Here is a 17,507-nt window from a genome sequence, read left to right as displayed (position 1 = left end):
AACTAGGTAAAAAGGTATTAAAATAAAATGCAAGTTTAATGGATTTTTTGAAAAATGAAAATAATGCACTCTTGATAGATTTGTGGAAAGTACAAGAAGAAAATAATGAACTAGAGGAAAAGACAAAATTATTCAATGAGATTATAAAGAAAAATGAAGAATTGGAAGAAAAGCTATTTTTTATGATGTGAAGAAAAAGAATGAAATTTTAGTAGGAAAATTGAAGAGATTAAAAGAGGAAAAGATTGAGATTAAGAATTAAAATACAAATTTGAAGAGGATAATTATTTGTTGAAAGAAGAGAATAAAAATTTAAGAGAAAAACCATTGGTTCATGATGTTTCTTATGGCACACAGGATTTGAGTTCATCATTTGATAAAGTTGATTATGCTAAAGATGTTTGTAAACATATGTGTGATGATGAACATGTAAAGGTTAATGATAATGCAAATATTTTTAGTTATTTTCATGATAATATCGGTCTGAAGATTATGAAAAGAATGGGGTACAAAGGTAAAGGTCTAGGAAAATATGAACAAGGAATAATAAATGAGATAGAGGAAACAAAGAGGCCAATGTATGAAGACCTTGGATATTCTATAGGTAAAGGAAAGATGAACACATGTTCTTGCAAATCAACTAAAGGCATGAAGACTATGCAATGTGCATATTGTCACAAGTCAGGATATGTAGAGGAAAGATGTTGGGATCTATATCCATGCAATATTTTTGGTTTGAAACTTGTCATTGTGAAAAGACATGTTGGAATAGAGAATTCAAGAATGATTCTAGTACATATTGCATAAAAATCAATTATGGATGGTGTTAGAAATAATAGTCTACAAAGATAACTGAGAGGGGGATGAGGGGCAAGGGGGGCAGGGTGGGGGGTTTGGATTAGTTATCTAATTAACACATTTATTAACCTTAATTAATCCTAACCATTTGATCAAATTAAATAACAACCATAACAAGATGCACATACAAATTACACCAGATATTTTTACTAGGGAAACCCTTCATCAGAGGGAAAACCCCAGTGGGAATGATACCCACAAAGATATACTAATGTATATTCCTTGTTAGAGGATGGACCCTATTAGGAGTCTATAAACACATTCAGTACATAAGAGTCCCTGTTAGGAGACTTTGAATCCCAGTTAGGAGATTCCAACCATGTTAGGAGTTGTAGAAGACAGAAGGACCCATTGTCCAAACAACTTCTGGGGAAAGACCACTAAACTCACTATCCAACTGATCTCTCACCTATTCCTTACAAAATAATGGTTCATATTGTGCTTTAACCTCTTTCCTTTGTCCTATCAACTAGACCAATCACTGTCAGACCTTGTAGATTAGGTCATGAACCTTGGATCTGAATAAAAAATGTAGGATCACTAAAAAAAATCTTAGAAATGAAGTTTTCTCCAACTTTTCTTTGCTTTTCTTATCTTCGCATTTCAATTTTAATGCTTCTTGCAATCATTCCTTTTCTCCATTCACAACAAAGGAAAATGTCCTTCCTTTATACCGAATCCATAAAACAATTCCCTGAGTTGGCTATTAAACCTTCTCAATTGATTATTATAGGACCTCATTAAGAACATGTTACACTTAGTGATAACATCAATCAGTCTCCTTGTAACTTGATTAACTTTTAATGATAACATCAATCAATGACCTTGTAACTTAATTAACTTTATGTACATGTAATATTATGATGAGAAAGCTTAGCCATGTCATCTCCAAAATATCTTATACACATCTTTAACATTGCTTCTCAGAATAACAACTCTGTGAAGAGATATAACAAGTTTACTAGAACATGCTTCTATAAACCCTATCTCAGAACAATCTTCACCAAAACTTGCATAACTTCTTCCAAATTTAATGTCTTATGCTTCTAAAATTAGATGCATATACTAGACACTTAGTAGTATCTCCCTTTAACCTCTCTTAGTGAAAATACTCAATGATCTGTCCATGCCAACTTGATCTTTCAACTGTTCTTCTATCAGATACCACAAAAAATTGCTATGTTGTCATCAATGAAAAATACAATAATGAATGTAATATATCATCATGATAACATGATCTAATAATTTTTCTACAATACTCCCCCATAGAAGTATCATCAACATTCATGCTTCCAAAAATCTCCCCCTTTTACATTGATGGCAACATAGATGAAAAATATCTAGTTCCAAGAATACCAACTCTAGACTGTTATCATTTCTTTTCAAATCCTCCTCATCAATCATTCTCCCCCATTGACGTACCTCAATGTGCTCTATATCATGATGTAATCTCTCCCTTCAATGTACTCTATATCAAACAATTTTCCATGCTGTAATCTATCCCCCCTTGACATCAATGTCAAAGGTTTTAGCAACCATCTATCTCTACAACAACTGTCACTAACTTGCTCAAGTGTCCAAAGACACTGTTCAAAAAACCATCTGTCAAGAGTCCTAGCTAACTTTGTCCATCATAGATACTCTCCCATACAAGAAGCATCAACATTTAGTCCAGACAAACAATAATGCTTTGTAACATTGGACTAATGTATTCTTGCATCATCTACTCTAATGTAGGTAGGGGCATAACCCCTAGCACACCTTTCAAATACTCAAAAGTCTCTTTGGGAAGAGGCTTAGTGAAAATATCTACAATCTTCTCTTTGATGCTTATATACTCCAATTCGATTTCATGTTCTATAACTTTCTCTCTCAACATGTGATACTTGATACAATTGCGCTTAGTCTTAGAATGCAACATTAGATTCTTTGACATATTCATTGTGCTTGTGTTATCAAAATGTATGACAATAAGTTCATTGAATTCTATCATTATATCCTTTAGCATCTGCTTCATCCAAATAACTTGATTACAATTGTTTGTTACTTCAACATATTTTGGCTTTGCTATACTTTGTGAGATATAATCCTACTTCTTTCTTAACCAAGAAACTAATGTTCCTCCAAAAAAGAAGGCTTCACCATTGGTGTTCTTTCTATCATCCACACTACTTGCCCAATCAGCATTAGTATAAGCATATAAAGTGAAATAATTAGATCTATCATACTAGAATCCAAATTTTGGTGTTCCCTTCAGATCTCTAAATATCCTTTTAACTTTTGCATAATGTGCTTCTCTAGGATCAGCTTGAAATCTTGCAACAATTCCAACTGCATTTGTTATGTCCAACCTTATGTGAGTCAGATATTGCAATCCTCCAATCATATATTTGTACTTCTTCTATTGAATAGTAGGTGTCTCATTCTTTGAAGATAACTTATGTCTAGTTACCATATGCATTCAACTAGTTTACATGTTTCCAAACCAAACCTTTTCAATAGATCATTCAAATACTTAGTCTGAGAAATAAATATTCCTTCTTTATCCTACACCATTTGTAATCCTAGGAAGTATTTCATCTCTCCTATCATACTCATTTTAAATTCATTATTTATTTCTTCTACAAACTTGTCACTTTCATCAAATCTCCCCCAAATATGATATCATCAACAAATATTACCAAAATCATCAATCCATCATCTATTTCTTTCCAGTATAGAATACTATCTACAATACCTTTGCAAAATCCAAGTTTTGTCAAATGCTTGTCCAACCTTTCATACCAAGTTTTGGGTGCTTGCTTTAAGCCATACAATGCTTTCTTCAATCTTCATACCATGTACTTGTCATTTGTTAAGGAAAACTTTTAGGCTATTCTATGTATACCTCTTCTTCAAGTTCTCCATTCAGAAATGTTGACTAGACATCCATCTAATATACCTTGAATTTCTTGTGTGTTGCATAGGCTAAGAATAACCTTACTACTTTAATTCTTTTCATAGGAGCATAGGTTTCATCATAGTCTATTCCTTCTTGCTATGAGTAATCTTTACATACCAATCTTTCTTTGTTCCTTACAACTTCACCTTGTTCAATCATATTTTTCCAATTTACCCATTTTGTTCGTATCACATTCTTGTCTACTAGTCTAGGTACCAATTCCCATGTCTCATTCTTCACTATCTAATCCAATTCTTCTTTCATAGCTTGCTTCCAATAGTCATCTTTACATGTCTCATCTCTCTTATTTGGTTCTACTTGAGATATTAGACATAGTTATTTATTAATTCTACTTCTTGTCATCACACCTTTATCTTTGTTGTCGATGATCTACTCTAGAGGATGATTCTTTGTCATATTCTTACCAAAAGTAGGAGTTGTGATCTCAATTCTTAACTCTATTCCAGGTTTCAAACTTTGTTTCTACATTATCTATCCTTCATTCTAAAAATCATTGTTAGTCTCAAAGAATACTTCATCATTCCTTGGTTTAGTAACAACATTCTCATCATCAAAATTGTAGTCAACTATTCTTTCTTGTACTTTGAATTTCTCATCAACTCTTACATTTGCATTTTCAACAATAATATTAGTTATCAGATTATAACATCTATAAACTCTGATTTTCAATAAATAACTAGGAAACATACCTTCATCACTTGTAGCATCAAATTTACCAAAATCATCATCTATTTTGATATAACATTTGCTACCAAAAAATTTGAAATACTTAACTATAGGTGAGTTACCAAACCATAGTTCATAAGGGGTCTTGTTTGTCTCTTTCCTGACTTGCACTCTTTTCATAGTGTAGATTGTTGCATTCACAATTTCTCTCCAAAACATCTTAGATACATCATTCTCAGCTATCATAGCTCTTATTGTTTTTGTAACTAGTTTCTTATCTCTACAATGCAATTTTGTCTAGGGTTTCTCAGAGCTAAAAAATGTCTTCACAAAAGATATTAAACTCATTTGAAGTAAACTTTCCTCCTCTATTTGATCTTAAACATTTAATCTTCATACCTGATTCATTCTCAATTGTATTCTTGAATATCTTGAACTTATCAAATGCCTCAAATTTTTACTTAAGAAATGCAACCTGCATCATGTTGGTCTTAGATTGGTTTTGACATTTGAGTGTCAACACACTTAACCATTTCTCAAAGACAATGTCGAGCTACAATGAATGCTGAGCCAGAAAAGTTAATAGGTGCCAAGTGATCTTCAGGTGCCAAGAAAAGTTCAAGTGTTGAGCAAAGTATAGGTGTCGAGTCACTATAGATGTCGAGTGAAACAAAGTCACTATAGGAGCTGAGTGAGCCAGTTTTTCTATGTGTCAAGCATCAACAACTAGTATGTGTTGATAACACAGAATCAACATATGAGTTCGTGCCTTCACAAACTCAGATGTAAATCATTTTTGGAGCCGACATGAGATGAATCTCAAAGGAACTTGAAGATAAGATTGAATCTTTTACATTACATATGCAATCAACATGCAACCAATAGGAAAAGTGCAAGTAATGAGAGGGAAACGAAGATTCAATATTGATCATAGATTCATACCTAATCCTAAGTCTTCAAAATCTTTAAAAGGAGGATGAAACCCCATTGTATGTGTGGATGAGAGAAGTGTATGGGTGAACTATAGAAAAATTTAGAGAGAAGTTTAAGAGACTTAGTGAAGAACAAAGTAGCATTACATAATCTAGTTGTTGAAGAATAGAGTATCAGAACCCAGCAGAGTGACATATTAGAGCAAGCAAGGATTAGATTAGCAAGAGTAGAACAAGGATTTGGAATCAGCAATTGAAGATTGCAAGTAATGAGGTCAAAAGTTTTCGAATACTCTCTAGCAATTGTATTGGATATGGAAATCCTATGGACTTAGGCTAGCCTAGTAGCCATTTGTAAATCCTTTAACATGGTAGCATTCCAAGTGAATGTACAAAACTCCTTTAATTAGGCCTACTTTTAGTAGGGTAGTGAAATCCTTTGACTAGGTCACTTTTGATAGAGTGTAAAGTCTTTAACAGGATAGGCCTTTCACAGGGCAAACCATTGGAAGTGGTTAGACATTGTATGTACTACCTCTCCCATTTGACTTATGTAAGTCATCCTAACAGATGCAACCTTGTTGATCTTTTTTTGTGATGGATCATAATTGTGACAATGAGTGGTCTACACCATAGAGGTGATTTGATGTATGTTTCTATATCAGTTGCTTTGATTATTCTTATGGCTGATTTATGAGATTATGATGTGATTTATGGTTCACTGAGGTTTGTGCTAGTGGTTACTAGGATCAAGGTGGTATAATGAGGTTGTCGTTTTGATTACCGTGAGATGTGTGTAGAGATTGTACTGTGTGCTTTTTACCTGCTACCTTGGACTAGGTTCCTGTAGCAATCGTAGTCATGTTTATGACTATGTTCACTTATGTATCTTAAGTGCCTTTTCATGTTGTGTTAATAACCATTATTAAATGCTTAAATAATTAGAAATGGATTGTCTATGTTGGATTCATTGGTTATGTGCTGCGGATATCTACTTATGTTATGATTTACATGTGGGATGACCTGAGGGTTAGATGATATACCTTGATTTTAGTATCATAGATGTTAGACTACTATGTTGCTCAGTTGATCATATTGCACGATAATGCCATTTTGAGATGATAGTGTGTTTTATGATGATATCTGCTTATTTGATATTTGGACATATCTCTGATTATGTTATAATCTCCATTCTTGCATTGTTATGCTTTATGCAAATGTGAGTGATGTAAATAGATTATTTTGATATAATTAAATAAATGGTTAAATTAGGTGATTTAATGCATTATTGCTTTGACTATGTTATTATATGCAATTGCACTTGATCGTGTTGTTTAGTGTGCATGATTTATATCCTTGGCAGTGGCACATGGAGTTAGCGATTCAACTATTCATATTTTACCAATGTCATACCTGTATGGTCGACATATCCTTATTTTAAATGTTTAAATTAAACCTTTCGGTGATTATTAAATCTGAACTCATTTGCATTATGTGATTAGACTAGTAAGCGTGTTTGTGCATTTAGAGTTTCACATTGTCATGAAAGTTGTTAAGGAAATTTTTGTGTTTTTAGGTTTTTAGAATTTTTAATTGATTTATTTTAATTTCTAGAATCTTTGCCTTAGATGAATTCTTATTTATAGGAATAACCTATTTTCATTTGGGTCAATTTGGGGTTTAACTAGGTTGGCTGGTTATTTGCCCTAATCAATTATTCACTCGAAAAGTGAATAAATATCCAAAAAGGAATTTAATTCTGGACTTCTCACTTTTGAATTAGAAAGTTGGAGAGTAAAACCCAAAATCTTCTTCATGAGGATTTACTGTTTTGTTCGTTGTGGGAGCTATGAGCGTGGGATCGTCACATGGTTGAGCTTGTTAGATCCAGCTCGAGGAAACCTTGGATTGTCGCAATTTTTAGCTACTTCTATAGGCTATTTATTTTATGGTTCAGATTCTGATTTTTCCCTTTTGGCTATGATGTAGGGCTTTCCTGTTTTATAGTTTCAACTCCATTTCTACTTCTATTTTTGGTAGCCATTTGTTTGGAGGCTGAGAACTAGTGTTCCCCTCTGTTTCTGTATGCTAGTTCTATCTAATTGGGAAGGTACAAACATTTTCCTATTTTTTGGGATGAGGGTTTAGGGTTTTACGTCATTATGTTGGCCATTTTTGCATACGCTATCTGAACTTGATTATTTTGGATTTTTGGGGTTTCTATACCCAAAGGCCAAATGGGTTTTAATTTTGAAGTCTTTACAAAATTTGGAGTTTTTACCTCATTTTGCATGCCACTTTGTTTTCTCAAGTTTTCTTGGCATAATGTGGGTTGTGGACTTGGATGATCCGTTTGCATATCAGTCAGACCACTATTGCACTTTTATGTTGTATTTGGATGCATGTTGCAGCCATACTCCCAAGTTTGTGTTTGGTTGAGTGATTTTATACCTAGTGTTATTGTTTCTTTTGGACCTTTGTTTTTGTTTTGTGGACACTAGGATTCGTGTAGAATCCATACTCCCAGATTGAGGCTGGTTGAGTGAGTTCATGATGTTTGGTCTTGTTACATCATTGGGATTCATTTAGAATCCATACTCTCGGATTGAGGCCGGTTGAGTAATTTCATGATGTATGGTTTTATTGGCTTGGGATTCATGTAGAATTTGTCCTCCCATGTTGCTTTCAATTGGGTGTTATCTTTTGCATTATTTTCTAATCCAATCCTTGTGATTTGATCTTTGTGATGGTGGTGCACCACACACGAGTATGTGCACTTACATTTTTTGGGTGACTTGTAAGGCTCGATCTTCCATGCTACTTTTGAAAGTTATGATCATTGGGGTTGGGATGGGTGTATGTATGCCCACGGGCACTTGTCGTAAGATGAGCATGGGTAGGGTAGGGTAGCATATGGAGGGGGCTTCTATCTCTGCAACCCGATGTCTATTCCCAAGGTTTGGCATGCAAAATCTTTGTAATCAAGTGATAACTAAATATAATGTGTGAGTCTTAATAAAACTTAAAGATAATAAAAAGGATTTGGGATGTGCTCCTTTTGTTGGGAAGTGGAGAGCTTCCATTACTAGCTTGGGCTTGTCAATGCCAAGCAACTCTCCATAATGTCAGCCCCTACTTAGTAGCCTATTAAGTGTCTGACCAGGACCTATACTCCTTGCATTTTCTTAGGTTCTTAGTTACAACCTTCATATTGTCTAGCGTGAGTGTTAGCCATGGATGTTGTTTTGTGTGTTTGTGGTTGGATCATTATCTCCATCAGCACAGTGGGTGTGGACCTATGGGTGCCACGTGGTTGGGAGGTGTAGCTACCTTCACTATTGCTAGGGACTAGTGCATAGAGAGGGTCTTTTCTCCTAGTGCTACCATTGTTGGATGTTTTCACTTGATGCTTCGGGTTCTAGAGTATGCTTTCTTGTGATTTATGTTTTTATTGGAATGCTTGGATATCATGTTTAGATGATGTTAGTTTATTTGACGCATTCCCATATTATGATGTTTAGCATATGACTAGATGATGAGAATTGTTGTATTGGATCATCTATTGCTTATTGGTTTAGCATGTTAGATTTCCTTATTATGATGTTCATCATGTGATAGGTGATGTTATCTACTTGAAGGATTATCTTATGCTTTACTACTAGCATGTTAGATTTCCTTATGCTTATGGTGTAGCATGTTTTAGTAGTGACATCCCTATTACAATAGTACCAATGATTTGATTGGTGACTTGGGATGTTATGTGTGGGGGATGGCTAGGATCCATGACGGTCTTATGATGCTATTGATGGTTGGTAGGAATCGCATACTTAGTTTGGTTGGTTAGTTATTGAGATGTATTTATGTACATTGCGATGTTGCTTATGTTCACAGTGATGTTTCTTTTAGTACATTCTTTACTGCTTTGGTTTAGATTGATAGATGGTCCTCTTTCCTTGTTGTTTATGCACTTGAGTGTTCATTCCTTATGTGGATCTGGTACTCCCCAGTGTGGAGGTTTTCATGTTTTTATGCTTTTTATTCTTGTTTTTTTGTCACATTGATGTGTTTTCTTGCATGGATAGGCAATTCCTCATGCAAGAATGTACTTCTTGCTTGTGAGAATGCATTTCCTCACGTAGTGTGTAGCAAATCCTCACGTGAAGCCATGCACTTTCTTGTACCTAGTGATGCAAGATCTTGTGTGAAACTCGAGACCAGTGCACTTTCTCGTGCAAGAAATAGGGGGCAGTTAGGCTTGGCCAAGGAAGGTTTGAAAGTTGGTTTTGGACACCTTATTGGATTTCACACCTTTCCAATTATAAATAGTCTTTGTAGGGGTTTAAAATATATCGTTTAAGTATAAGGAATTAAATATTAAGATATATTTTAATATATGCGATGAATATTTTGAAATAGGTTTCAAACCTCTTTGAGATAAGATAAAGATTCTAGGAAATTTTAGGGCTTCAAAAATTTAGAATTAGCCAAATTTTAGGGCTTCAGGATTCTACATTTTACCCCAGCTTGGTGTTTTGTTGATGAGTGGTGGATTCTTCGAATCCTCATCATGTGCATGGTCGTTGTTGACCTCTACTTGTGTGTGTCAGTTTGTTGGTGACATTCGGAGACTCGTTGGTTGCCAAGATTATGGTGAAGTCTTCCATTGCAATATTTGTGATCCATGTATGATTTTGTCATGTGCATTCATACTTTTAAAAAAAATATCTTGGCTTGAATTGAATCCTTGTTCCAAGGTTCTTCAGGCAGGGCATTACATCTAGTATCGAAGCCCATGTTCAAACATTGGGATCTTTGCATTTATGTTGCCCATATGGTTGTTGTTGTGTTGGGTTGAGTTTGAGTGTTTTAGTGAAGAGTTCATGATCTTTTGTTGCTTTAGTGCCTACTTGGGATGGACTTGCTTGTCCAGTAGATGCAACTAGATTAGTGTGAGGAGAAGGAAGTGTGTCTTTCCTTGTCTTGTAGATGGAATTGATGTGCCTTGTTTGGTCAGTTGTGCATGTGACCCTTTTTGGATGGATCCAATGATTGGTGTCCATGTGTTGGCTTTGAGTGCTTCTTTGGTTTCTTCTTGTGGAGAAAGGTGCATTGTTTCCCTATTTTCTCCTAATTGTAAGTAAATAAATTAATCTTATTTGTGATTCCATGCTATATCGTTATAGTAATGAAATGGTTCCTTTCATTGAAAAATGAGTGTTTATTGTGAATCATTGCAAGTACATTTGTCATTATATCCTTGGGTTAATGACTTAAGTCCCTAATTTGATTGCTTTATAAGCTTGTGAAAAATTGTATTAATTTGATGGATATCTAAATGTTGTATTGCATCGAAATTATTGTTGTCTGCATATGCATGAGGTTATTAATGGTATACTGCTTGATGTGTGTGAGTGTGTTCTCTAACGTTGCTACGATGATGTATTCCTTAGCATTGTGCAGTGATTTATCTCTCTTGTGTGACTGTACTCAGTCATCACCTATAACATGATTTTTTTGATGCCTTATTTTATTTGGTTGGAGGTACTTTCCTCATGTTGTTGGGCTAGCATTGGTTTTCAATATTTTCCTCTCTTGGAATAGTCATCAAAATTTATCTATCGCTCTCTTTGTGACAGTTGTCACATTTGACTTATTATTTAAATGAGCTCCTTTTGATACTTACTATTGGAATTGGCAATTCCCCCATTTGGGCTTTTTGATTATGTTTCATGATGACTATTCTAGATGTGTTTTATCTTCTGCCCAGTTGTATGTTGTGACTCTACCATGTTCATCTCGAACCTTTGGTAGTACGTATAAGGGATAATATCATGGAGAACATGTTGGTGTGTCTTTGATAGATTTAAAGTTGTTAATGTAATTGGATGGTTTAAAAGATGAGTAAACCTAATGTTATTCTTGAAAGAAATTGAAAGATATGTACTTGTTTTATGGTGACTCTTGAATCCTTGCTTTGAAAACCTTTCAATTTCATTGTGCATTAGTGCTTACGTTATGTTTAATTAATGAAATTATGAAAGAGAAGTAATGATAGTTTTAGTGTGTGAACTACCTTTCATTCCATATCTTATGATTGTCTTGGGCATGTGTGTTCTTGGGTGGTTTTGGACGTTTCATCCATTGCTTGTCTTGGTGATCAAGACTGTTTATTTTACCTATGTGGTTTTTTATTGAGTGGTGACTCAAACTCTTAGATCTTAGAACTCTCTAAGCTCTATCATGTCACTATCCTCGTCGATATCTTTCTGATGCTTTTCAAATGGAGTCAATCCGAGTCTGGATGTGAAAGCTATGGCTTCGAGAGTTGTTGATCAATGTTTAGAGTGCCTTTTTGAGTAGAGGCCAATTCAATCATGACATATCATAGTTATGGCCATTGAAGAAGTTTAACTCTTCATGTTATTCATAATGGAAGAGTTTTCTTGTCTTCATAATCTACTAGGTACTTGTTCGAGTTCGTGCTTGGGTTTGTGTTTTCCTATTTTACTGACCCACCCTTGTGAGGTGAAGTGTGGTTTGTGAGTATTCCTTGTTTGAAGCTGATGTTGCCTTATCATTTGGGAGTGACTCAGTTATTTTGATGAGTCTAGATTCTTCTTTTTTGGATGTTGTCTTGGGTGCATCTCTATATTCTTCTCTCTCTTGAGAGAGTTGGCTAGTGTGGTTATGCCAGTAACTTAGTTAGTGTTTTTAGATGAGTATGTTGATGGTTGGAGAAATTGTGAGTTCCCTAATGCATCTTGGGCTGATTTAGTGCAGAGGTTGAGAGAGAGACTCCCTCTCGATCCTAATACTCTGTAGTTTCTTTCTCCCTAAGCTTATGTCTTTCATGGTTTATCTCAGTCAAGTTACTCTTTGACTATTGACTTAAGGCTGGAGATTGAGTTTAGCCGTAGGTTGGGTGTGGTATTCCTAGCATCGTGCTAGAGGGACATGGTATCATTGGACAAATGTTACCATCTTGAGAATTGGTATGAATTTTTACATGATTTTGTCCATTAGTGGAATTCTCTAAATCTTGTGAGAAGGTGATACCTTGTCTAGTTGGGTTGTGTAACTCTAGTTCCTAGTGGTAGTTGAGCTTTTGTCCTTTGAAGGGGCATTGTGCTCCTATGCTTGGTGGTTGGTAGTGGTGAGTATCCTTTTTGGAGTGTGTAATTTTGTTAGTAAACCATCATCTGCTTGGTTCTTAGGGTGAGTCTGCGTGGATTCCAAAATGATCATGCACAACATGATAGTATTCTTGGGGATTTGGGATGGTTATTCCCCATGATTCCCCATGACCTAGTCTTGTGGTCATGTGGTAGGTGCATGGTGTAGTTGTGCACTTGTTGATGAGGTAGAGTGGATTTTTCCTTACCTTGTATTGTTGACTATATGGCTAGATGGGTTTTTCCAGCACATAGAAGGTTCCTTGTTGGAGGACCTTGTGTCAATGTGACACCTATTCTCTTGTGGTTGACCTATTTGGGGGTAGACATGATGGTTTGTGCATGTTGGAGTGATTGGGTTTGACTTGTGGTGAGTTGTTTAGTCATTCGTATTGCTCGCGTTTGTTTTTTCTCTTGGTGTGTTTGGTTTCTATTCTAGGATTGCAAGTTTCCAGGAGTAAGCCTAGTCTCTGGGGGGGATGATGTAGTGCCTCTACCATTTGGCTTCTGTAAGTCATCCTAATGGATGCAACCTTGTTGATCTTTTATTGTGATGGATCATGATTGTGACCATGAGTGGTCTACATCATAGAGGTGATTTGATGTATGTTTTTGTATCAGTTTCTTTGATTATGCTTATGGCTGATTTATGAGGTTATGATGTGATTTATGGTTCACTAAGGTTTGTGCCATTGGTTACCAGGATCGAGGTGGTATCATGAGGTTTTTGTTTTGATTACCCTGAGATGTGTGCAGAGATTGCACTGTGTACTTTTTACCTGCTACTTTGGACTAGGTTCCTATAGCAATGGTTAGTCATGTTTATGACTATGTTCACTTATGTATTTTAAGTGTCTTTTCATGTTGTGTTAACAACCATTATTAAATTCTTAAATAATTATAAATGGATTGTCCATGTTGGATTCATTGGTTATGTGCTGTGGATATCTACTTATGTTATGATTTACATGTGAGATGACTTGAGGGTCAAATGATATACCTTGATTTCAGTATCGTAGATGTTAGACTACTATGCTGCTCAGTTGATCATATTGCATGATGATGCCATTTTGAGATGACAGTGTGTTTTATCGTGATATCTGGTTATCCGGTATTTGGACATATCTTTGATTATGTTATGAGATAGATTTAATGCTATGGTTATTTACTTCATTCCTGTGTTGTTATGCTTTATGCAAATGTGAGTGATGTAAATAGATTATTTTGATATAATTAAATAAATGGTTAAATTAGGTGATTTAATGCATTATTGCTTTGGCTATGTTATTATATACAATTGCACTTGATCGTGTTATTTAGTGTGTAGGATTTATATCCCTGGCAATGGTACATGGAGTTAGTAATTCAACTATTCATATTTTACCAATGTCATACTTGTATGGTCAACTTATCCTTATTTTAAATGTTTAAATTAAACCTTTCGGTGATTATTAAATCTAAACTCATTTGCATTATGTGATTAGACTAGTGAGCGTGTCTGTGTATTTAGAGTTTCACATTATCACGAAATTTGTTAAGGAAATTTTTGTGTTTTTGGGTTTTCGTGCTCTTTAATCGATTTATTTTAATTTCTAGCAGCTTTGCCTTAGATGAATTCCCATTTATAGAAATAGCCTATTTTTGTTTGGGTCGATTTGGGGTTTAACTAGGTTGGCTAGTTATTTGCCCTAATCAATTATTCACTCAAAAAGTGAATAAATATCCAAAAAAGAATTTAATTTTGGACTTCTCACTTTTGAATTAGAAAGTTGGAGAGTAAAACCCAAAATCCTCTTCATGAGGATTTACTATTTTGTTCATTGTGGGAGCTACGGGCATGAGATTGTCGTGAGGTTGAGCTCATTGGATCTAGCTCAAGGAAACCTTGGATTGCCACAATTTTTAGCTGCTTCTGCAGGCTATTTATTTTATTATTCAAATTCTCATTTTTCCCTTTTGGCTATGAGGTAGGGCTTTCCTATTTTATGGTTTCAGCTTCGTTTCTACTTCTATTTTTGGTAGCCATTTGTTTGGAGGCTGAGAACTAGTGTTCCCCTCCATTTTTGTATGCTAGTTCTACCTGGTTGGGCGGGTATGAACATTCCCCTATTTTTTGGGATGAGGGTTTGGGGTTTTACACCGTTATGCTAGCCCATTTTGCATATGGTGTTCAAACTTGATTATTTTTTTTATTTTTGGGGTTTTTGTACCCAAAGGCCAAATAGGTTTTAATTTCAAAGTTTTGACAAAATTTGGAGTTTTTACTTCATTTTGCATGCTGCCCTATTTTCTCGCATTTTCTTGGCATAATATGGGTCGTGGACCTGGATGATCCATTTGGATATCAGTCAGACCACTATTGCACTTTTATGTTGCATTGGGATGCATGTCACACTGTACTCCAGAATTTGTGTTTAGTTGAGTGATTTTATACCTGGTGTTATGGTTTCTTTTGGACCTTTACTTTTGTTTCGTGAACACTAGGATTCGTGTCAAATCCATACTCTCGAATTGAGGCTAGTTGAGTGAGTTCATGATGTTTGGTCTTGTTACATCATTGGGATTCGTGTAGAATCCATACTCTCAGATTGAGGCTGGTTGAGTGATTTTATGATGTATGGCTTTATTAGCTTGGGATTCATGTAGAATCCATCCTCCCGTGTTGCTTTCAGTTGGGTGTTATCTTTTGCATTGTGTTCTCATCTAGTTCTTGTGTTTTGATCTTTGTGATGGTGGTGCACCACACACAAGTACATGCACATACATTTTTCAGGTGACTTGTGAGGCATGATCTTCTGTGGTACTTTTGGAAGTTATGATCATTGGGGTTGGGATGGGTGTATGCATGCCCAGAGGCACTTGTCATAGGATGAGCATGGATAGGGTAGGGTAGCATATGGAGGGGGCTTCTATCTCTGCAGCTTGATGTCTATTTCTCAAGGTTTGGTTTGTAGAAGCTTTGTAATCAAGTGATAACTAAATAAAATGTGTGAGTGTTAATAAAACTTAAAGATAATAAAAAGGATTTAGGATGTGCTCCTTCCATTGGGAAGTGGAGAGTTGCTAGTACTAGCTTGGGCATGTTGATGCCAAGTGACTCTCAATGATGTTAGCCCCTACTTAGTAGCATATTGAGTGTCTAACTAGGACCTATACTCCTTGCATTGTCTTAGGTTCTTGGTTACAACCTTCATAGTATCTGGCATGAGTGTTAGCCATGGATGTTATTTTGTGTGTTTGTGGTTGGATCATTATCTCCATTAGCACAATGGGTGTGGACCTATGGGTGCCACATGGTTGGGAGGTGTAGCTACCTTCACCACTACTAGGGACCAGTGTAAAGAGAGGGTCTTTTATCCTAGTGCTACTAGTGCTAGATGTTTTCACTTGATGCTTCAAGCTTTAGAATATGCTTTCTTGTGATTTATGCTTTCATTGGAATGCTTGGATATCATGTTTAGATGATGTTAATTTATTTGACGCATTCTCATATTATGATGTTTAGCATATGACTAGATGATGTGAATTTTTGTATTGGATCATCTATTGCTTATTGGTTTAGCATGTTAGATTTCCTTATTACGATGTTCAGCATGTGATAGGTGATGTTATCTACTTGAAGGATTATCTTATGCTTTACCACTAGCATGTTAGATTTCTTTATGCTTATGTTGTAGCATGTTTTAGTAGTGACGTCCTTATTACAATAGTACTAACGATTTGATCAATGACTTGGGATATTATGTGCGAGGGATGGCTAGGATCCATGATGGTCTTATGATGCTATTGATGGTTGGGAGGAACCACATATTTAGTTTGGTTGGTTAGTTATTGAGATGTATTTCTATACATTGCAATGTTGCTCTTGTTCATTGTGATGTTCCTTTCAGTACATTCTTTACTGCTTTTGTTTAGATGGATAGATGTTCCTCTTTTCTTGTTGTTTATGCACTTGAGTGCTCATTCCTTGATTTACATGGACTCGGCACTCTCTAGTGTGGAGGTTTTCATGTTTTTATGCTTTTTATTCTTTTTTTGTTGTTGCGCTGATGTGTCTTCTCATGTGGATGGGCAGTTCCTCGCACGAGAATGTACTTCTTCATGCGAGAATGCATTTCCTCATGTAGGGATGCAAATCCTCACGTGGTGTACAATGAATCCTCACATGAAGCCATGAACTTTATCACACAGTGATACAAGATCTTGTGTGAAACTCGAGACTAGTGCACTTTTTTGTGTGAGAAATAGGGAACAATTAAGCTTGGCCGAGGAAGGTTTGAAAGTTGGTTTTGGACACCTTATTGGATTTCACACCTTTCCAGTTCAAAATAGTCTCTATAGGGGTTTAAGATATATAATTTAAGTACAAGGAATTAAATATTAAGATATATTTTAATATATGCGATGAATCTTTTGAGATAGGTTTCAAACCTCTCTGAGATAAGATTAAGATTCTAGTAAATTTTAGGGCTTCAAAAATTTAGACTTAGCCAAATTTCAGGGCTTTAGGATTTGAGACCTAACTAAATTTTAGGATTCTACATTATACCCCAACTTGGTGTTTTTTTGATGAGTGGTGGCTTCTTTGAGCCCTCATCATGTGCGTGGTCATTGTTGACCTCTATTTTTGTGTGTCAATTTGTTGGTGACATTTGAAGACTCATTGGTTGCTAGGATTGTGATGAAGTCTTCTGTTGTGATTTTTGTGATCCCTGTATGATGTTGTCATGTGCATTCATACTTGTAAAAAATAATATTTTGGCTTGAATTGAATCCTTGTTCCAAGGTTCTTTGGGTGGGGCATTACATTTTAACCTTGAACAAGTTACACATTGTTGCAGTGATATTTTGTGGGTGTCATCCCCACCCCAGTTTTACCTTCTTGTTTTGGAGGGTTTTTGGGTTACCAAATTTGTG

The sequence above is a fragment of the Cupressus sempervirens genome, chromosome 2 (assembly GCF_028749045.1).
Source record: "Cupressus sempervirens isolate cs-2001-9-10 chromosome 2, ASM2874904v1, whole genome shotgun sequence".
In the NCBI taxonomy this organism is placed as follows: domain Eukaryota; kingdom Viridiplantae; phylum Streptophyta; class Pinopsida; order Cupressales; family Cupressaceae; genus Cupressus; species Cupressus sempervirens.
Note: the sequence above shows the minus strand (reverse complement) of the source record.